The sequence below is a fragment of the Hyperoodon ampullatus genome (genome assembly GCF_949752795.1).
Source record: "Hyperoodon ampullatus genome assembly, chromosome: 9".
NCBI classification, from domain to species: Eukaryota; Metazoa; Chordata; class Mammalia; order Artiodactyla; family Ziphiidae; genus Hyperoodon; species Hyperoodon ampullatus.
This window is the reverse complement of record NC_136922.1, coordinates 67,698,437-67,720,909: the sequence shown is the minus strand read 5'-3', so window position 1 is coordinate 67,720,909 and position 22,473 is coordinate 67,698,437. Positions and strand designations below refer to the sequence as shown.

General features: G+C 42.1%; 1 pseudogene across 1 annotated transcript; it reads right to left on the bottom strand.

Annotated features, from left to right (window-relative positions):
* Window positions 1-20,587: 20,587 nt before the first annotated feature.
* LOC307057732 (heterogeneous nuclear ribonucleoprotein A1-like) lies at window positions 20,588-21,607 on the bottom strand (annotated as a pseudogene). The gene has a single exon. The product of its transcript is annotated as a heterogeneous nuclear ribonucleoprotein A1-like (transcript).
* Between the last annotated feature and the right edge of the window lie 866 nt (window positions 21,608-22,473).

Sequence of the window (22,473 nt, the reverse complement as noted above, 5' to 3'; positions counted from 1 at the left end):
TGAGTACTTTGAAACACCTGTAATTATTAGATCCATTAAAAAAAGAAATACATATATTAATACATGCCCATTTTTTAATATTTCATAATATTTTTAGTAATGTGATATTAGGTTTTGATACAAATGGTTTCCTTGTAATCCTATGTGTTTTATTTTTTGCACTTAAAAACGTTATTCTGAGAAGGGATCCCCAGCTTCCCCAGCCTGCCAAGGGGGTGCATGACACACACAGAGTTGTATGTTCTGGGATGTGTTGCTTTGAGAAGGAAGAACTCCACAGTCTAAAAAGAACTCCACAGTCTAAAAAGTCTGGAAGCACAGCATAATTTCTCTGCTTCCTGGAAAGTCACAGCGTGAAAGTTCTGCAGTAGAGAAGTGTGTTCAGCTCATTATTTACCCAACACTTTTGACCTAGAGCACCTTCTCCTCCTATGAGAGGTATTAACACTCTGTGGTCTTCGTGCTCTACAGAAACACCTTGGGAGATGCTGCCTTTGCCATTTTTAGTTCTACCAGAAAAGCTGTTGTTGCAGTGAGAAGAATTCCAAAGACATCCTGTTTTATACAGAAGATGAGGAGTGGGGATTCTAGTCTGAATATACCTGGGAAATTCCTCACACAGCCGGTGAGTGTGTTGGAGGCTAATTCCCCTGGGGATTACACTTTTGAAGCTCTTGGATGGATAGAAATGCAGAGGAGAGGTAAAGAGCACACAATGAGGCTTGCTAAGGATTTGTTTGGGCATTGTGCTCCTGGCTGGCTGCTTTGTTTATAATTAATTACATGGAGTATCTACAGGAACGCTTTCGGCCTCAGAATGCTGCAAATGTAACTCACGGGTTCACAAAGCTGCAGTCAATAAACTGCAGCAGAAAGATGGACAAGAGGACACACCAAGGGCTTCCATGGCAGCCCACGTTCAAGGCAGCTTCAGACCCCGGAGACTTTCAGTCTCCCCTGAGGACTCTACCCTCTGAGATGCACACTTTGCACAGGCTCAGAAAAACACCAGGTGTTAGTATTTTTACAGTGATTCCCCCCCATTGTACCTCTGCAAATATCAGCGGGAGCCTGGACGTTGTACGAGGCTGCTAGGGGAGCAGAGAGCTTTTGAGAAATAAGAGGTGGGAAAGAACAAAACTCTGTCCTGCTGCCTCCTGGCTGCGGGACACATCAAAGCACAACCAGTGGGAAATTCAGGAAGCAAGAGGTTTTGGAGTCACTTGTCTGGGTTTGAATCTTGTTTAAGCTCCTGGTGCCTCAGCTACTTTTTCTTTCGAATGAGAGCAATAACACCTGTTTCCTAGTGCTCCTGGGAGCACTAACGACAAGAGCTCATGCTCACAGAGGGCTACGTGACGTGGATTATCTCACTTAATCCTTACAACAACTACATTAGGCAGGTCTGCCATGATTATCTGCTTTTACAGATAGGGAAATAGAAGCAGAGAGCAGTTAAGTAACTTGCTGGAGATTGCACAGCTAATAAATGATGAATCAGGAGTTTGCAGCCAGGCCGTCTGGCTCCAGGCTCCGTGCTGTTAGCCACGAGGTGACCCCGCCTTTATTATGCAAGATAATACTAGTACAACATGACGAGTGATGGATCAACACTTGCTCTCATTGTCTCTACAACCAGGGTATAGTTTAGCCACCACGCAGGCTGGAGTCTGTCTAAACCGGAACTCATCAACACCCACAGCCTGTGCCTCTGCAGGCTCACTCTTTCCCTGCCCATTTCTTTTAGCCTACATCCTGGCCACAGGAAACTTGTCATTACAAGCACAGGCAGTGGGTAAGTCGCCAACGGCTGCCCTCCCTGCCCACGTGTGCCGTTCCTTCCAGGGAGAGAGCATCTGTACCCACGCTTCCAAGCCAGCCTGGCCCAGAGAAGGAGGTGCAGGTGAGATGGCCACATCCAGGCCTAATACAAGGAAGCTGAGCTGCCACTTTCATCCTGGGGGAAGTTGAGGCAATGCTGCTGTGAGAGAGACCCTGGGAGTGAGACACCATGTGGAAGACAGAGGCCACACAGAGAAGAACCGAGGCACCCCAGCCCACACCAAGGCCTCAGAGGTGCGAAAGAGGCTTTCTTGGAACTTCCAGACCAGCCCTCCACCAGCTGAATGCAGCCACATAGGCATTTCCCGCCAAGACCACATGGAGCCCAGCCAGCCCACAGAATCATGGGATATTGTACACTCTTCTCATTTCAAGCCTGAGTTTTCCAGGGTGTTGGTCTGCCGCAATGGTGACCTGAACACAGGCCAGGCCCTCTCACAGCTCCATGTCTTTCCATGTGCTGTCTCCTCAGCCTTCCCTTCCTTCTCTGACTGGAACACTCCTACTCATTCTTCAAGATCCAGCTCACCATGGCCATCATCAAAAAATCTACAAACAAAAAATGCTGGAGAGGGTGTGGAGAAAAGGGAACCCTCTTGCACTGTTGGTGGGAATGTAAATTGATACAGCCACTATGGAGAACAGTATGGTGTTCTGTTCTCCTTAAAAAACTAAAAATAGAACTACCATATGACCCAGCAATCCCACTACTGGACATATACCCTGAGAAAACCATAATTCAAAAAGAGTCATGTACCACAATGTTCATTGCAGCTCTATTTACAATAGCCAGGACATGGAAGCAACCTAAGTGTCCACTGACAGATGAATGGATAAAGAAGATGTGGCACATATATACAATGGAATATTACTCAGGCATAAAAAGAAATGAAATTGAGTTATTTGTAGTGAGGTGGATGGATCTAGAGTCTGTCATACAGAGTGGAGTAAGTCAGAAAGAGGAAAACAAATACTGTATGCTAACACATATATATGGAATCTAAAAAAAAAGAAAAAGAAAGAAATGGTTCTGAAGAACCTAGGGGAAGGACAGGAATAAAGACGCAGACGTAGAGAATGGATTGAGGACACGGGGAGGGGGAAGGGTAAGCTGGGACGAAGCGAGAGAGTGACATGGACATACATACACTACCAAATGTAAAATAGATAGCTAGTGGGAAGCAGCCACATAGCACAGGGAGATCAGCTCGGTGCTTTGTGACCTGAGGGGTGAGATAGGGAGGGTGGGAGGGAAACGCAGGAGGGAAGAGATATGGGGATATATGTATAGCTGATTCACTTTGTTATAAAGCAGAAACTAACACACCATTGTAAAGCAATTATACTCCAATAAAGATGTTTAAAAATAAATAAAATAAAATAAAAAAGATCTGTCTCAACCCGTTGTTGTCAGGGATGGGAAGATACAGACACACAGTCTGCCAGAGGTCATAAGTATCTCTAGGATTAGGTTCAGCTGCTTATGAGTGAAATCCAAAAGAACAAGGCTTTAGAAAGAGAGAAGATTATTTTTCACATAAAAGACTTCCAGTGGCAGGTGGTGCAGGGCTAGAAGGAGACTCCGTGTGGCCAGCGACCCAGGCCCCTTCTCTCTCGTTGCCACCACTTTCAGCATGTAGCTTCCACTTTGTGGCTCAAGAAGGCTTCCTGGGCAACCACTGCCTTGACTGCACCTGGGCCTGCGGGAAGAAGGGTGGGGAGAGGAATGGCCACAGCCCCTGCCGGACAATGACTTCTACTCGTACCTCAGTAGGCCAAGCATAGTCACAGGACCACCCAGCTGTAAAGGAGGCTAAAAATTCTGTCTAGACAAGTGTGCAGCTGAAACTAGGAAGTTCTACTACCAGGAGAGAAGGGAGGATGGATATAGTAGGACAAGTAGCAGTCTCAACTCAGAGTAAATTAGAAGCCCCCAGGAAGGCAATTGAGCAGTAGCAGTAATCCACACGTCAGCTACCTCCACCCCTTGCTACTCAAAATGTGGTTCTCAGACAGCATCATCAGCGTCACCCAGAAGCTTGTTAAAAATGCAAAATCTTGGGCTGCCTGCTAATGATTTGTAATTTGTATTATAACGATAGCCTCGGGTGATTTATTTGCACACTTCAAATCGTTTGGGAAGCACTTCAGTCTGGGAGGAACTGATCTAAAACAATGGTTTTCAACCCTGGTTGTACATCAGCGTCACCTGGGAAACTTTCTAAAGCCTCCTGTTGCCTGGGTCCTACCTACAGAGCACCTAATTTAATTGGCCTTGGTGAAATCCAGGCATTTGTGATTCTAAAAACCTCCCTCTGGCGATTCTAATGTATAACCAAGTTTGGCAAACTGTGGCTCTAGGCTTTTTGGGGGAAAGAATTTGTCTCACAGTAACTCCTGAGTCACCCAGCCTGCAGCGTCTCATCTGCCTCTCTGGAAATTTGTTTGGGGCTTCTGTTCTCTTGATCATACCTCACCCCACTCTATTTTGGCTGTGTCTGTGCCTACTTAATAATGGTTTGGGAGTAATGCAGGAGGTTGCACTGTAGTGCAGTATAAAAGACAACATAAAACTGTGCGTCCCACATCCCTGCCTTTCAACACTCCACCCTACCCCACCTGGAAATCCTCCACTGGGTGCCCTTCTCCAGGCTCACTGCCACCTAGTGTGCTGGTCAGTTCTGCTATTCCTCAGCTCCTCCCCTGAGCCCCTGTCTGAGGTACTCCTGGAAATGTACCTATTCTTACTTCATTTTGCAGCACAAGTTATTTCTCCTTTCTTCACCTTACTCCGCTGAGGTCTGTCTTTTCACATTACAGGATTCATTAGGGAAATTGCCAAAAAATCTCCTCTGAAGAGAAAGACCCCCACTCCCTTGGGAGACAGAAGTGGCTATGGAAGACGGTGTTTTGAATAATAATCGTAAATAATTCCTCTTTACCTTCATGCATTTCAAAATCTTTTAGATTCCATATCTGTCTCAGATTCTAGAAACCACTGACATATTTATAAATTTACTTCTTGAAAGTAAAAAGCTTTGTAAGGCAAAAATATACCATAAGTAGAGTCAAAAGGCAAATGGAAAAATGGAGGAGGGGGAATGCAACTCATTTCACAAAGAGCTAATCATCTCTCCAACGTATAAAGAGTTCTTGAAATAAAGAAGGAAAAACCGATAATTCAAGATTGAAACTGGCAGAGAATATGAATGGGCAAAGTTCACAGAAGGATCAAATGCCCCTTACACATAGGAAGATAGGAAAATATGCTCCACTTCAATCATAATTAGATAAATACAAAATAAAACTGCACTGAGAGACTTCTGGTTTCTGGTCTGGCATATAATGAGTTTGTAAGTTGTCACTCCATCCTAATAACAAGTAAAAAAGCTGAACAAACTGAAAACCAACAACTCCTCTTATATCTGTCATAAAATCTGAGGTCACAGAGCAAACCACTGCCCCCAGAGTTGGAGAGATAGACGCACAGATACAGAGAATCACAACTTACTGGAGCAGGAACCTCCATGGAAACTAATACTGAGTGCATCACGTCTGGATTTCAATCAAAAATTAGAAGACATACTAAAAGGCAAAAAAACCCGCACAGTTTGAAGAGACAGAGTGAGCATCAGACAAACCTCAGATATGGCAAGGATGTTGAAATTATCAAACTGGGAATTTAAAATAACTATAATTTTAAAGTAAAGGCTAAAGAAAAAAGACAGAAAAAAGAAAGAACAGAATATCCAAGAACTGTAAGACAACTACAAAAGGTATAATATACACATAATAGGAATACCAGGAGAAGAAAGAGAAAGAGAGAACAGAAGTATTTGAAACAACAATGACTAAGAATTTCTCCCAAATTAGTGTCGGACATCAAAGCACAGATCTAGGAGACTCAGAGAACACCAAATACGATAAATGCCACCCTCCACACCAAAAAAAGCTACACAGAGGCATATCATTTTAAAATTGCAAAAAGTAAAAGATAAAGAAAAATTCTGAAAGAAAACAGTGGAAAACAACAGCACATGGTGCTGGAATAACTGGATACCCACATGCAAAAAAATGAATCTAGACACAGACCTTACATTCTTCACAAAAATTAACTTGAAATGGGTCATAGACCTAAATGTAAAACACAAAACTATAATACATAACATAGGAGAAAATCTGGATGACCTTGGGTTTGACAGAGACATTTTAGATGCAACACCAAAGGCACAATCCATGAAAAAAACTGTTGGTAAACTGGACTTCATTAAAATTTAAAATGTCTGCTCTGTGAAGGACTCCATGAAGAGAATGAGAATACAAGCTACAGACTGGGAGAAACTATTTACAAAATACATATCTGATACAGGACTGTTATCCAAAAGAACTCTTAAAACTTGACAGTAAGAAAAAGAAAAACCCCAAAATCTGAACAGACACCTCAGCAAAGAAAATACATACATGGCAAATAGCATATGAAGAGAGTCTCAACAACATATGTCATTAGGGAACTGCAAATTAAAACAATGTGACACCACTGAAAACCTATTAGAATGACAAAAGTCCAAAACACTGACAACGCCCAATGCTGGTGAGGATGTGGAATAACAGGAACTCTCGTTCATCACTGCTGCTGGGAATATAAAATGGTACAGCTATTTTGGAAGACAATTTGGCAGTTTCTTACAAAACCACACACAATTCAGTGATCCCACTCCTTGGTATTTGCCCAAAAGAGTTGAAAACTTGCGTCCACACAAAAACCTGCACAGGGATTTTTATAGCAACTTTATTCATAATTGCCAGAACTTGGAAGCAAACAAGATGTTCTTCAGTAGGTGAATGGATAAATAAGCTGTGGTACATCCAGACAATGGAATATTATTCAGTGCTAGAAAGAAATGAGCTATTGAGCCATAAAAAGCTATGGGGGAACCTTAAATGCATTTTACTAAGTGAAAGAAGCCAATCTGAAAAGGGTACTTTAAAAAAAATAATTAATTAATTATTTTTGGCTGCGTTGGGTCTTTGTTGCTGCGCGCGGGCTTTCTCTAGTTGTGGTGAGTGGGGGCTACTCTTCATTGTGGTGCGCGGGCTTCTCATTGCAGTGGCTTCTCTTGTCGTGGAGCACGGGCTCTAGGCACGCAGGCTTCAGTAGTTGTGGCTTGCGGGCTCTAGAGCACAGGATCAGTAGTTTTGGCGCACGGGCTTAGTTCTCCACGACATGTGGGATCTTCCCAAACCAGGGCTTGAACCTGTGTTCCCTGCACTGGCAGGTGGATTCTTAACCACTGCACCACCAGGGAAGTCCCTGAAGAGGGTACATATTATATCATTCCAACTACATGACATTTTGGAACAGGCAAAACTATGGATACCAACAGTTGCCAGGGATTGTGGGGGAGTAGGGAGGGATGAATAAGTGGAGCACATGCAATATATTTAGGGCATGAAAATACTCTGTAACATGTCCCAAACAAGGCATGCAGATGGTCAACAGGTACATGAAAAGGTGCTCAACATCACTAATCATCAGGGAAATGCAAATCAAAACTACAGTGAGATATCGCCTCACACCTGTTAGAATGGCCATCATCAAAAAGACAAGACCCGGTCTGGGAGGATCCCACATGCCACGGAGCGGCTGGGCCCGTGAGCCATGGCCGCTGAGCCTGCGCTTCCGGAGCCTGTGCTTCGCAACGGGAGAGGCCACAACAGTGAGAGGCCCGCGTACCACAAAAAAAGAAAGAAAGAAAGAAAAAAGACAAGAAATAACAAATGTTGGCAAGAATGTAGAAACAAGGGAACCCTTGTTCACTGTTGGTGAGAATGTAAATTAGTGCAGCCACTATGGAATACGGTATGGAGGCTCCTCAAAAAAATTAAAACTAGAGCTACCATATGATCCAGAAATTCGAATTCTGGGTAATTATCTGAAGGAAATGTAAACACTAACTTGAAAAGATATCTAGACCCCCATGTTCACTGCAGCATTATGTACAATAGCCAAGATGTGGGGAAAATACTAAGTGTCCATCCACGGATGAATGAATAAAGAAAATGTGTTATATATACACACAGTGAAACATTATTCAGCTGTAAACAAAGAAAATCCTGCCATTTGCAACACATGGATGGGCCTTGAGGGCATTATATTAAGTGAAATAAGTCAGACAGAGAAAAACAAATATCATATGATCTCATATGTGGAATTTAAAAAAAAACAAAAATTGAACTTATAGATACAGAGAACAGATTGTTGGTTACCAGAGGCAGAGGGTGGGCAATGGGCAAAATGGGTGGCAATGGTTAAAAGGTGCAAACTTCCAGTTATAAAATAAATAAGTCCTGGTGCTGTAAGTGCAGCATGGTGACTATAGTTAATAATACTGTATTGTATATTTGAAAGTTGTTGAGAGAGTAGATCTTAAAAGTCCTCATCACAAGAAAAAAAAAGTTGTAACTATACGTGGTGATGGATGTTAACTAGACTTACTGTGGTGATCATTTCACAATATATATATATATTGAGTCATTATGTTGTACACCTGAAGCTAATATAATGCTATATGTGGACTTCCCTGGTGGCTCAGTGGTTGAGAGTCTGCCTACCGATGCAGGGGACACAGGTTCGTGCCCCAGTCCGGGAGGATCCCACATGCCACGGAGCGGCTGGGCCCGTGAGTCATGGCCGCTGAGCCTGCATGTCCGGAGCCTGTGCTCTGCAACGGGAGAGGCCACAACGGTGAGAGGCCCGCATACCGCAGAAAGAAAAAAAAAAAAACAATGCTAAATGTAAATTATATCTCAATAAAACCATACATATAATAAAGCCCTAAGGATGCTTTTTTAATTGAAATAAATGGAAACTTTCTTCTTTTTGCCCTTTTTTCACTTTTTATTCTGTTTAAATATTTATAATAATTTCCATTTTAACCATTTTAAAATTTACAATTCAGTGGCATTAAGTACATTCACAATGTTGTGCAACCATCACCACTATCCATTTCCAGGATTTTTTCATCATCCCAAACTGAAACTCTGTACTGATTGAACAATAACTCCCTATTTCCTCCTTTCCCCAGTCCCTGGTGACCTCTACTGTATTTGACTTTCTGTCTCTATGAATTTGCCTATTCTAGGTACCTCATATCAGTGGAATCATGCAATATTTGTCCTGCTTTGTCTGGCTTATTTCACTTAACATCACATTTTCAAGGTTCATCTATGTTGTAGCATGTATCAGAATTTTATCCCTTTTTAGAGCTGAACAATATTCAGCTTGTATGCATATAACCACATTTTTCTAATTCATTCATCTGTTGATGGACATCTGGGTTGCTTCTGCCTTTTGGTTATTGTGAATAATGATGCTGTGAACATTGGCTTAATAGTATCTGTTTGAGTCCCTGTCTTCAATTCTTTTGAGTATATACTTTGGAGTGGGGAATTTCTGGATCATATGATAATTCTATGTTTAACTTTTTGAGGAACCACCAAACTATTTTTCACAGTGGCTGCAACATTTTACATTTCTACCAGCAATGCACAAAGCTTCCAATTTCTCCACATCTTCAACCAACACTTGTTAACTTCCATTTTTTCTTCATTCTAAATAACAGCCAGCCAAATGTGTATGAAGTTGTATCCTATTGTGTGGGGGGTTTCCAGTTTTGTCGAGGAATAATTGACAGATAAAATTGTAATATATTTAAAGTACAATGTGATTTGTGCACTTCACTGTAGGTAAATTTTATGGACAGGTAGGAAGCTAGGTGTGAAGGCATTAATACCTGTATCTGCTATTAACCTTTATAAAAATAAGTCAAGTGTGATTTTTTTAATACAGGATGACATATAGATATATGTACATCTATAGATGAATCATTTTTTGAACAAATCTTGAAAATCTATAAAATGTCACTGGAAGAATCCATTAAAATGTTTCACAGTTTATTGAGAACTGTAATATTTTTACAGGCATATAAAAAGAGTTGTGTGTTCATGCAATTGCTAAGCTATTGGTTCAATTACAAGAAAGAAACAGCAGAGAAAAAAAGACTGTAAGCTCCTAAACTTTAGAGTATAAATGGGCTCCTAACTTGGAAGAAGGAAAGACATAAGGGAAAAGAGAAAAAAGGATAATTAGGATGCGAAAAAAGGATAATTACGACGCAAAAAAAGAACATAGCTCCTGAATTACCTTGAAAGCAGTTTTAAAATACAATTATCTTAATTCATTCCCATCCTGAGAAAATGTACAGAATAGAGCCAACAGTTCCTCCCTGGCCTGCTGACAACTTTATTAAGCCAAGTGACTTCTGAAGTCCCCGTTCAAAGAAACAGAATACCTTTATGGGAGGCCAGGGTGGTGCAAAATTTGCAAAAGAAGGTGGGGGACATTAATTAGATGCTGGGTTATATTGCAGACAATGTCAAGGCTGATTAGCTGTGTGGACCAAGGGCACAACAGGAATCTCTAACCACTGGAAAATCTGCCATTTGCAGTGTTGACTGTTTGCTTTTCAGCATTGCAGCCAGGCAAGGCTGCTCCGTGAAGATGCCAGGGAGGGGCTTTACCTCCATCCATCATGGTGGAATAATTCACTATGCCTTCATAGTCTCTGTCATGGACCCCAAAGAAAATAAATAATAGTGCAAAATGTGGGTGAAAAAAACAAAGTTGGCAAGGAAGTTAAAGTTTTTTTAGTATTTTAGAATACTTAGTATTTTTAGTAAATGTGGGAGATAATGCAACATTTTGCCTTTTGGAATCAGGCCAAGGTTTGAATGTTGGCTCTGCTGTGTGACCTGGGGAAAGTTACTTAACCACTCTGATCCTCAGGTTCCCCATATTCTTAGATCCTTATGGTTAACATAGGACACCTGTGAGGATTAAATGACATAGTACATGAAAATCACCTAATATAGCTCCACAATACCTTATCTGCATTCCCCAAATCCAAAAATCTCCTATAACCAAGGGGTTTTCCTAGCTCATTTGGAGGCAAAACCTGACATGACATGACATGAGGCCATTTAGTCTTCATCCCACTTAATGTAAATATTCATGTTTCTCTGTAGAAGTAGTAATGTTTTGATTATGGGGAGTTGCCCTAGACCCTTCTGGAGTATTACATAATATGCAGTATATACACTGGATTAAATTTATGAATTCAAAACATTCTGAATTCCAAAGCACATCTGACCCCAAGAATTTCAGATAAAGGATTGTGAACCTCTATGACATCCTCATTTTATTAGCACTTTATAAATTCACTGTTCCCACTTCATGGCACATCAAAACCTCCCAGGTATGGATTCAACTTATGTTAAAAGAGTTTATGTGCGTTGATTGTGGTTGCTTTTGAGTGGATTATATAATATAAGTGAGGTTGTTGTCATCTTCCCAAAGAGAAGCACAGTTTCCGAGCAAAGACTCCTACTACCTCCAGACAGCTCTCGAGTCTCCAGGATACAAAGTTTAAGGAGGAAAAATCATGGTCACTCATGTTCAGAAGACACCATTGAACAAATGAGGGGATTCCAGGAAGAGGAGACCAGAAAATGACCGTACCTTTGTCTCAAGTCCGCCAGGGAAGCCAAGAAGACAGACCGGCGACTTGCACTCTCCCTCTCAGCTTAGGAGCAAACAGCTCAACTGTTCGAGGAATCACCTGATGAGCTAGTACGTGCATTAAAGAGCACAGCTTCTGAGCAAGTTTTAATATTAAATGACTGATCTACAAAGCAGCAGATGGCAAGAAAATGGAAATTTTGACAGATCTGACTTGTAGAAACTGGTTTTTGAGTGTTGTATAAATTAAATATAAAGTGAGAGTACAGTTACAGGAAATAAGTAGCTTTCCATTCATTTCAGGCTGCTTTATTCTTTGGCATAAATTGTTCTGAAGATGTTATAGACTTATACTTATTTTTAACTGTATATAAAGCTGAATTAATAATAAAAACCTTAATTTGCTTAACAGTTTAGGTAACCAATCTTTAAAATGTCTCTCAGATGCCGCTTGAGAGGATGCCGAAGCAGCCTGGCAAAACCTATCAGAGAAGTATGGGTGCCATCCTCTGGTGAAACTGAAAACTGCAACTGTGCATGTACCACTTTCAGCTGCTACGAGCTCAATCCTTAAACTGAAAGAGGTTACTGATCAACAAGCCAGTGTTATTTCCTCCAGTGCTGACCTCCTTCCAAAATGTCTATAATCAGCTCTGTAAATTCACACCAGCAGACTGAGATACTGTCATGTTTACGTTAAAAGAAAACATACGTAAAAAAAGTTTTATGAGGAACTATTTTATAAGAATCCAAATACAGACACACGTGTATATACTTCCAGGTTCCCAACATTCAAATACTTTTAATCCTTTTCCCCCACCTCAGAAAACTTTAAAAAATATTTACATGTATTAAGTAAATAATAAAGACATAAATATTTTGAGTAATCATTGTTAGCCTTCAAGTGTTGCCTTTGGGTTAGATGTGAGAATTAGGGAGATTTGGAAAACTGTTGCAATCATGGAAATAAACAAAGGCTACCCAAATGTGAAACAGACAAAGGCAATTTACTCAGGGATTGCTACAACAAGGGAGTCAGCCACTGGTCTCTCACTTGTGTTGGCTGAGACTCAAAGGCAGGCAGAGGAGTGGGAGAGCTTTGGAAAGGGGGAAGTCTTCCAGTGTGCCCTGAATGGAGGCGGCTGGCATGGGGAAGCTATGGCAGGCTACCTAGAAGCACAGCATCTTACGATTGGTTAGAAGTTCGTATTTCACTTTCTCAGGTTTGTCCTAAATTGGAAGTGGGGACAAAAATTAGGGAAGCTGTCAGTTATTAATCAAGTCCTGGCCATCTGGGGTCGATTGTTCCAGGGCTTACTGTTTGGCTTCCTGGAGCAATGACTAGAGATACGGCCTGACTTTCTACAAGTCTGACCCATAGATAGCAAACTGGCTTCCTGGGCTGCTTATTGTAGATAATGAGCTGGTTTTCTCCGCTGGTTGCTGCAGATTGTGGGTCAGAGTTCTATTCTTATGTGTAGTCTGGTCATTGTCTGTTTTGTGTATTCAGGCTCTCACACCAAAGGCAACAGCCAGGAAGCTGGACCTTGAGAAGCAGGGGCCCTGGCATGAGTGAAGAGCAATGCCCAGTCCTGGGTTTACATCCCTGCACTAGGTTCCCCTTGAGCAGACAAGACTGGAGTCTGTTAAAGCCCTGCTCTTGATCCTTCTATGAGACAGTGAAGAAGGATGTGATGAACTAAGGAAGAAACAACAAATAGGATGTAGAATGAAACATACAATATTTAAATGTGCAAAACAGCATAAAAAGCCCCCCCCCAAGCAGTGTTACTCTCACCTAGAGCAATGGTAACCACCCTCTACACCACCAGCTCTGTTAAAATTCTAGCTTCTCGGGCTTCCCTGGCGGCGCAGTGGTTGAGAGTCCGCCTGCCGATGCAGGGGACACGGGTTCGTGCCCCGGCCCGGGAGGATCCCACATGCCGTGGAGCGGCTGGGCCCGTGAGCCATGGCCACTGAGCCTGCGCGTCCGGAGCCTGTGCTCCACAACGGGAGAGGCCACAGCAGTGAGAGGCCCGCGTACCACCAAAAAAAAAAAAAAAAATTCTAGGTTCTCCTCTGAGGAACTTAACCAAGGAGGCTCAAGCCCCCTTCCCTCTCAGAGCAGGGAGACTCATGGGTCCTTGTGTAGGAAGGAATTCATCAGACCAAACGTGCTCCTACTGGCCGCCTCTCCTCTCCATGCTGCTTTGAGTCCTAGGGAAGCAGGAAGCGGCATCCCTTGGAGAAACTGGTCATTGTCTTGAGTTTCTGGGTCTCAGTGCCTCCCTATGTGCTGCTGCCAGCAGCCTCTGCCCAGGATGGGGGCGGGGACGCCCCAGAGGCCTGGGCTGGGAGCGGCCACCAAGGCAGTGGCCGGAGACCCAGGCTTCCTGGATACAGTCCTACTCCACCCACTTCCCTCAGGCCTCCAGAGGCCCCTTCTGGGCCCCTGGGTGCCAAACAGAAGTAGCCGACTCTCCCGCAACAGTGGTTTTCTTGGAAACAGGGGAGTTCTTTAAGTCCATGTTCTCAGCCAAAAAGGCTGTGAAGAGGATTTTAGAATCCCCTAGAGCAGCTCCTCGTCTACGTAAAGTACACAATTTTATTCCGATATTCAGTCATGCTCGGTGTTTGCTGCTGCAGAAGGATCAGAATGAAGGAGACTATTTGTGTTCTCGGAGCTTTTTCCTGGCTCCCAGCCCCACCCCGTGCTGAGAGGATAACCAGGCCCTGGGTTTAGGAGAAGCTGCTCAGAGGCTCCCTCTTCTGGCCTCTTTAGGAGATCGTGCATGAGCCCCTGGGTGGGGAGAGGGTGCGGGGAGCTTTGAGGAGGGGAGAAACGAGACAGGACACCGGGGGGAGGGTCCCAAGACTGAGGGGCCGAGTGAGGGTACAGTGCAGTCGTGGTGTGCCCAGGAGCCCCGCGCTGCCTGGAACCTGGGTGAGGTCAGAGATTGCTCCCCAGTGGTAGAGCCGCCTGCCTTGGCTTACAGAGGTGCTCATTTTATTGAGAGTTCCAGGGCTCAAACCACATTTTGGAAATCAGTTTTCTTTTATAATATATATATATTGCTTCCTTTGAGAAATAAAAATGGAAAATATTTTCTTTGTTAACTTTTAGAAAAATAACATTTATTTTTAAAATAAAAATGAAAAACATATACCTATATTTTTAATAGATAATACATTCATGGAGTTTAAAAATAACATACAAAGGTATATAATCTTGCTCACATCCCCAAATAAACAAAAGTAATAATTTCTATTCATTTTTTCCAATCTTTTTTTTGCAAGTACAAACAAATATGAATCCATTGTCTTTTCTCCCTCCCTGCTCTGTAGATTGCTCTTATGTTTAACAATAAATGTCGAAAATCTTTCCACATCAGTTCATAGAGAACTTCCACATCTTCTTTTACAGCTGCATGATATTCCATTGTATGGCTGTACCCTAACTTATTTAACTACCTCTTATTGATGAACATGTGTTGTTTTCAGTTGTTATTTCAAAATTGCATTGTATGTAGTTTGTTTTGCAATTGTACAAATTCATCTGTGCAATTCCAAGAAGTGGAATTTCTGAGCCATAGAGTACACATTTATAATTTCGATAGATTTTTTGGCGGGGAGAAGGAAGAATTTATTACTTGCAGCAAGTAAGGAGAACACCGGGAACGTTTCCCAAAGCAGTGTCTCCTAATTTTGATAGATGTTGCCAGCTTGCTCCATAGGGGTTGTATTAATTTGTATTGTTATCAGCAGTACAACTATATGCAGAGTGTGGGACAAAGTGCAGTGAAGACCTGCATGCTATTTATAGAAAAGTATATGTAAAACTTATCAATTAAGGTAACAAGCTGCTAAATAAAGTGTGTACATTCTATTCTACTGCCATGATAAATATACCTTCATAAGGACCTGGACTTCCAGGCTGAATTTAGAAATCATGGGTTTCTCAGCGTTCTGCATCAGAAGATGGTGAACAGCCTCCAGCCTGCAGCTGCTCCTCTCTCTCTCAATCCCTATCTCAGTCCCACACTCAGGGGGCCTTGCACTCACACATGCAGATACCCATACCTCTAAACTCTATTCATGTCACCCTATGAACAGCCACCCCTCAGGGTCAAGGAAGCACAGGCGTCATGGTCGATCCTTGAGAGGATGACCAGAGAGAAAGTCCCGCACAGCCCCCAGAAGCAGACCGTGGCCTATTGGGTGGGGATTTTGAGGACCCGGAGGCCAGGAGCACGGTCTAGAAGGGGAGGTGCAGGCTGTGGGTGGGCATGTCCCCTTGGCTTCACAGAGGAGGTGCATGGTTGGAGGTGGACCAGGGCAAGAAGGGACAGGTGTCTAGAGCTTGGAGCCCAAGAAGGAGCCTATTGTCTGGAAAGCTGCTTTCATGATTCTTTGTAATCTCAGAAAGCAAAGTAATCTCAGAAGCAAATCTACTATGCTCTTTTCCCACTTCCTAACAGCCTCCTTTCTGCAGATTCTGGAGCGGGATTTTGAATACTCCCTTGGCTAAGAGAGGTATTTGTCTTCTCCAAAGGCCTGTCCAAGGACAAAATAGAAATATTACAGGCAACTCTTCAGGCAATGTCCTGAATTCAGATTCTTAATGCTGTTAGCAATAGTCACAAGCCCTTCTTTATATAAATCCAAAGCAGAAGAGAAGTTCATGTCCCAGTTTCAATTAGTCTGTCCCCACTGGTAAACCAATTGTCTGAATTTTTAGTTCCAGGGATATGATCGTTGTATGTGCTTGTACTGGCCGTCAGGAATAAATTTGGGATCTCATTATGCCTTAAGATAAATATGGGTTGTAAACCATAGATCTAAGAAGAAGGATGGAAGGAAGGAAGGGAGGGAGGAGGGAGGAGGGACGGAGGGAGGAGGGACGGAGGGAGGAAGTCCTCTCTGGGAGTCCTTTGTTATTTACCTTTTATAAATTAATTCGCAATAGCCAGTTATTCTTTGCCAAGGTCAGCAATAACAGTATCTTCCAACCCTGTTACGTTATGCATTTGAAAACATGTCAAGAGCCACCACGTGGAGATAACTTTCCTGTTTTGTTGTCAAACCTCTCATTTAACTTTTCAGCTCTTTTTGCTGCTGCTCTAAGATAAACAGTAGAATTCAAGAGTTAGCTTTATGACAAGGCCTTAGATTTTTCCTAAAATACTTTCAGCCAGTAAGCTCAAAACATTCCTTTTCTTAAAAACAGAATTTCTTGTATGCAATCTTACTGTGACAGCGGAAAAAGTGTTAAAATTAAAATTCAGAAGGAGCCTTTTATCTAGCACTATCAAATAATTGAAAAAGTCTATTAAAGTGGGAAAGCATTATAAAAGATTACACACACATCTCAAATATTCATTTTCATTCATCAAATGTATTGTAAGGACAAGGCCTTTCATTTTGTTTGTTTGTTTGTTTTGGGGGTTTTTTTTGGTTTTTTTGTGGTACGCGGGCCTCTCACTGTTGTGGCCTCTCCCGTTGCAGAGCACAGGCTCCAGATGCACAGGCTCAGCGGCCATGGCTCACAGGCCCAGCCGCTCCATGGCATGTGGGATCCTCCCGGGCCGGGGCACGAACCCGTGTCCCCTGCATTGGCAGGTGGACTGTCAACCACTGCACCGCCAGGGAAGCCCAAGGCCTTTCATTTTAACTGAAGTGCAGAATGAGCTATACAGCTTCTTCCTTACATAAACAACCAATGTGCAATGTTCAGGTCCCTAAAAAGAACCAGAATTTAAAAACATTGTGAAGAAATCTCAGAGCAATATCCTTCTAGATTTCTATTATTTTCCTCTTTTCTACTTAATATGACAGCACTTTCCTTATAGAACCTCTCCTAGTTCTCAAAGGAAAAAAAAATTCCCTTTTCCCACTTTCAGTTTATGTAATATTTAACTATGTCATTTACAATAACATTTACAACTGGTATGATCAGATTTGGGAACAAACAACATTGACTCTTCTGCCATTTGCTTGTGGAAGCAGAAATGCACACACATATTGGAGAGCAGCCTACTGGCATCTGGATGGTTATTAGTCAATAGATTTTACCAGGAGAATGAGCAACTTAATATAGTGAGATGGTGAAGTGAGACTTATGGTTTGTTTCTGATGCGTGCATACACACACACACACACACACACACACACACTCTGGTTTCTCAGGAGTGTGGTGCTAAGGAAGATCCTTTAGATTTCCTGAGAAGGGGAAGTTTATGGGGATGCAAATGAAAGAAGCCAAAAGAATGAGAGGGTTTTGCTCTGTAACAAATTAACCCAAACTAAGCAGCTTGAAACCTTACCCATTTATTATCTCACTGTGGATTTATCTCACTTGATCTACTCACAAAGGATCAAGTCCAGGCTGGCTTAGCTGGCTTGGGGTCTCACCAGCTGCATTGAGAGTCAGTCAGCTTCCGTTCCTTCCTGGTACTTGGGGGCCTTTTTCGAGCTCAAGTGGGTGTCGGGAGAATTGAGTTCCTTGTGGTGCTGGAGTGGAGGCTCTTAGCTCCTAGAGGACTCTGTCATTTTCTGCCACGTGGCTCTCTCCATAGCCAGTTCACATAATAGCAGCTGGCTTCTTTGAGGCCAGTAGGCGAGTCTCCTTCCAATCTGCTAAAACAGTCTTAGATAATGAAACGAAATCACAGGAATACATCTCATCACATCAGCCATATTTTATTGCTTAGAAACAAGTCACAGGTTCCTCCCACTCTCACCCAAGGAGAAGATTATAAAATTCAATGTCATTCAGTGGGGGTCACCTTAGGGTATGTCTGCCAGAGGAGGGGAGAGAGAGGTGAGAACAGCAGAGCCTGGGGACTGTGGGGACTGGAAGACTGAGCTGGGAGAGGGACGAACAGAATTTAGGCAGCTACTTACGTGTCTGGGACTTTGGGGAGACAGAGAAACTTACAAGGCACGTTTTAGCAGTTGGGCACGATAATCCCCTCCACTCTGTCTCTGGGACTATTCGGTGAAAATCTGTGTTGTTCTTCCAAGATTCTGGAATCAAGTTCGGGTTGTTGGGTTTTTTGTTTGTTTCTGTTTAGTTCGTTAAAAGCTTAATTCTCAAACTGATAAAAAAAAAAAAACCTACTTCTAAAACAACCCAACTTTTCATACAATTAGAAAACATAAAGCTTTACTTAACTACTTAATGAGGGGATCAGCAGAAAGACAAAAAGAGCTGGCAAGAAGAGCATTTGAGAAATAAAGCTATAATAGTGGGAAAACAATGCAAAAATGAGAATGTCAGATTAGATATAAAGCTGATTAACTTCCTTTAGAGCAATAATACCATAACATGTAGGGTTATCTTCTATCAGGTCAAACACACACACACACCATATCAGCTTTTATAAGTTAACCTTTAACTTTATGGGGAAGTTAAATGGATGGACCCTCATCAGCTGTGGCTAGTTGGTCAAAGCAGTTGTATGCCCCCAAGAAGATCTTACTAGAAAATAGCATGATATTTAAAAATCAAAATGGTCCAGTTATATTTGGTTAAATATTTTTCTACTTACAATACAGAGATAAAGAACACTTAGTAATACTTTTAAACTGAGGAATGCATGTGGTTTAGCATTATTACCAGTTTAGAGATAATGAAATTAAGGTTCAAATAAGTTAACGTAACTGGCAAAAATCAGGTAGTCCAACTCTGGTCTGTCTTTCCACTATAACAGAGAAACCTAATCAGGTAAATACTAGTTGTCTAATATAGGAAAAGATCCACTTTTTGTCCTTAGAATTTCCATTAATTAGAAATTCAGTGAGTTACTACAAGAACATAAGACTTTTCGGGTAGTAACCATATAATGTTTCAAAAGTCAGTTTTCTTACCAAATGTGAAGGCTTTTCACAGCTTTATCTTTACATAAGAAAGCTGATGACAGATTTCCTGCAGGTTTTGGACTGGCATGTGTATTACTTGTCAACAATAATAATGTATCAGATATCAACAATAATAATGGCATAAGAAAGGAAACTCTACAGTGTGTAAGGAGAATGCCACAAGTACCTTCTTCCTTAAAAGGGAGAAAAAGTTTTTTCTTATGTATCTGTCAAATTCAATCAAAAGTCATATTTGAAAGACCGTCTGAAATTATCTGAAACTTGTAAATAGGCAGAAAAGATTACAAGGTGTTCTTATACTGTGGTGCTGACTTGACTTCCTATTGATTGAGCTATTTCACAAATCTTTGGGGACAGAGGTTAATTTGTAGAATTTTTTTCAGTGGAGATGTAAATAATTTATGTTCATTAGAATAGATAACCTCAAAGGCAATAGTTTATTGCCCTGTTGGACATTGACCAGTTTTACATCTAACCCAGCAATCTTACCAAACACTGCCTCTAAATATCTTACTTCTTCAGTGCTCTTTAAACTGGTTTTAGTGTCTTACCAGTTCCTCATTAATTAGTGAGTTACAGAAAACCTTTGACATATGTTCATTTTATATTTATATGAGTCATGATTTTTTCCTTCTTGAAAACCATACTTTATCTGTCATCATGTCTCCAGTGTAAAATAGGAGAAACGTGATGGAATGACCACTGATTTGGGAACTAAAACACCTAGATTCTATCACTTACTAGCTGCATGAACTTCAGCAAATCACATAAGCTCCTTGAGGCTCAGCTTCCTCATCTGTTAAGTGGGAGTAATAGTAGTGCCTTGTCTGCAGGGAATAATAATAGTTGTGAGAGTCAAACAAGGGCATGGAACAGGCTCAGTGAGTGAATATCTTTGTCCCCAAGCTGTTTACTGACAGCTCTTAAGCTTTTGTAACAAAAGCTGCGGGTTTCCATGAAGGGGAGCTGGTAATAGGATTCCTCAGAGGTTTTTGTTTTTAAAAAAGACACATTTATTCAGCATCATGATCAGACTATTACATTTAGCAATCAACAGCGTGGGTGCAAAAAAAAAATCTACATTAAAACCCTTTGTTGGAATGCTTTACACTTTCCACAGAACAAAAACTAAAATAACCTGTTATACAGTGTCACAAATACAGTCCTTGAGATTTTTTGCCCATACACATGAGTATTGTCTAAAACATGTCTTCTTTGTAACAGCTAGGCCCTGCCACCGCTGTGCTTGGCTGAGTTCACAAATCTGTTGCAGCCTGTAGCTTCCCTATCACTTCTCTGGTTCTCCTCTCCTGCTAAGCTGTGTTTCCTGGCAGTAATTACAACCTTCTGCCACTGCCATAGCTCCTGCTGCTGCTGGAACCGCGATAGCCACCTTGGTTTCGGGGTTTGGCAAAGTATTGGCCTCCACCACCATAGAGGCGAGAACTTCTGCCTCCAAAGTTTCCTCCTTTCACGGGTCCAAAATTTGCAGATTGATTGTTGTAACTGCCAAAATCATTGTAGCTTCCACCACCTCCAAAACTACTTCCAAAACTGCTTCCATCATTACCGAAGCCATTATAGCCATTCTGATGCCACCATATCCACCGCCACCGCAGCTGCCACCAAAGCCAGCTCGACCACTGACGTTTCCTCCACAACCAAAGCTGCCATTCCCACCAAAACCACCGCCACGACCACCACCAAAGTTTCCAGAACCACTTCGACCTCTTTGGCTGGATGAAGCACCAGCCATCTCTCGCTTAGGCTTTCCTTACTTCACAGTTGTGGCCATTCACAGTGTGGAGTTTCTGAATGACAATCTTGTCTACGGAGTCATGGTCATCAAAGGTTACGAAAGCAAAGCCTCTCTTTTTGCCATTGCCTTGGTCAGTCATGATTTCAATCACTTCAATTTTTCCCATACTGTTCAAAAGTAATCTCTTCGGTGATGTTCTTCAGTGTCTTCTTTAATGCCACCAACAAAAATCTTTTTCACAGTTAAGTGGGCACCAGGTCTTTGAGAATCTTCTCTTGAGACGGCCCTCTTTGGTTCCACAACTCTTCCATCCACCTCGTGTGGCCTTGCATCCATGGCCGCATCCACCTCTTCCACAGTGGCATATGTGACAAACCTGAAGCCTCTGGAGCACCTGCTGTTTGGATCCCTCGTTACCACACAATCTGTGAGCATTCCCCACTGCTCAGAATGGCTCCTCAGACTGTCATCAGTTGTCTCAAAGCTCAAACCTCAGATGAAGAGCTTCTGCAGCTGTTCGGGCTCTTTGGGTGACTCTGACTTAGACATGATGGCAGTGGAGGGGGGAGACTTCACCGATGCTTACTCGGCGGCATCCATGGGCAGAAAGCTCCTCAGAGGTTTTGAATTTGAGAACTGAAGCATAGAACTGGCCTTTCACCCACAGAAGCAGAATGCACAGCAGCCCGATAGAGGTAAAAATGTGCAAATTTAGGCTCTTCAAATTTTTGCCTGGGGCTTTTGTTTGTTTAGTTAAACAAGAGAACAGTAATCTTTGCATCTTTGCTTAAATATTTTCAACAGAAACCTAATCATGTCAGAGCAGGAGATAAATTCGCCAGGAATCATCATCTAATCCTTACAATCTCGCCAGCTCACACCCATGCTAGACTTTAACTGAAATATTTGTGTCTTATATTTTTTCAGTTTGTACTTTTTACTTAGTAAAGTGATCTAAATTCTTTTTTTTCCCCTTTTTCATCCAAATCTATCTGATACAACAACTTCAGTGAGACTCTCCTCCCAGCCAGGTGCTGGGCTGGAGCTGGAAACACAGGCATGAAGAAACCCAACACCTGGCCTTGTAGTGATCAGACAGCTCTCAGCATTTTAAAACAATAAGACATGGTGGCTGCGAACATTTTCCTACCTCAGAAGTAGTACCCTTTCGTAAAGGAGCTCAAAGCTCCTGGGCCATAAAGCCTAGAATGTGGCACTTGTGACATTGTCACTTTCTTCAGGGACAGAGACACTGATTATAAGCCATAAGTACAACCTGCTAGGAATCTGTCATCAGCTTTTTTTTCACAAATGGACTGTTGGATTGTGAAAAACCTGCTTTTACTTCAAAGGACACTGAGCAACTTAATAGCTTGAAGGCTCTCAGGAGACAATGAGAGATTGTAGCCACAAGT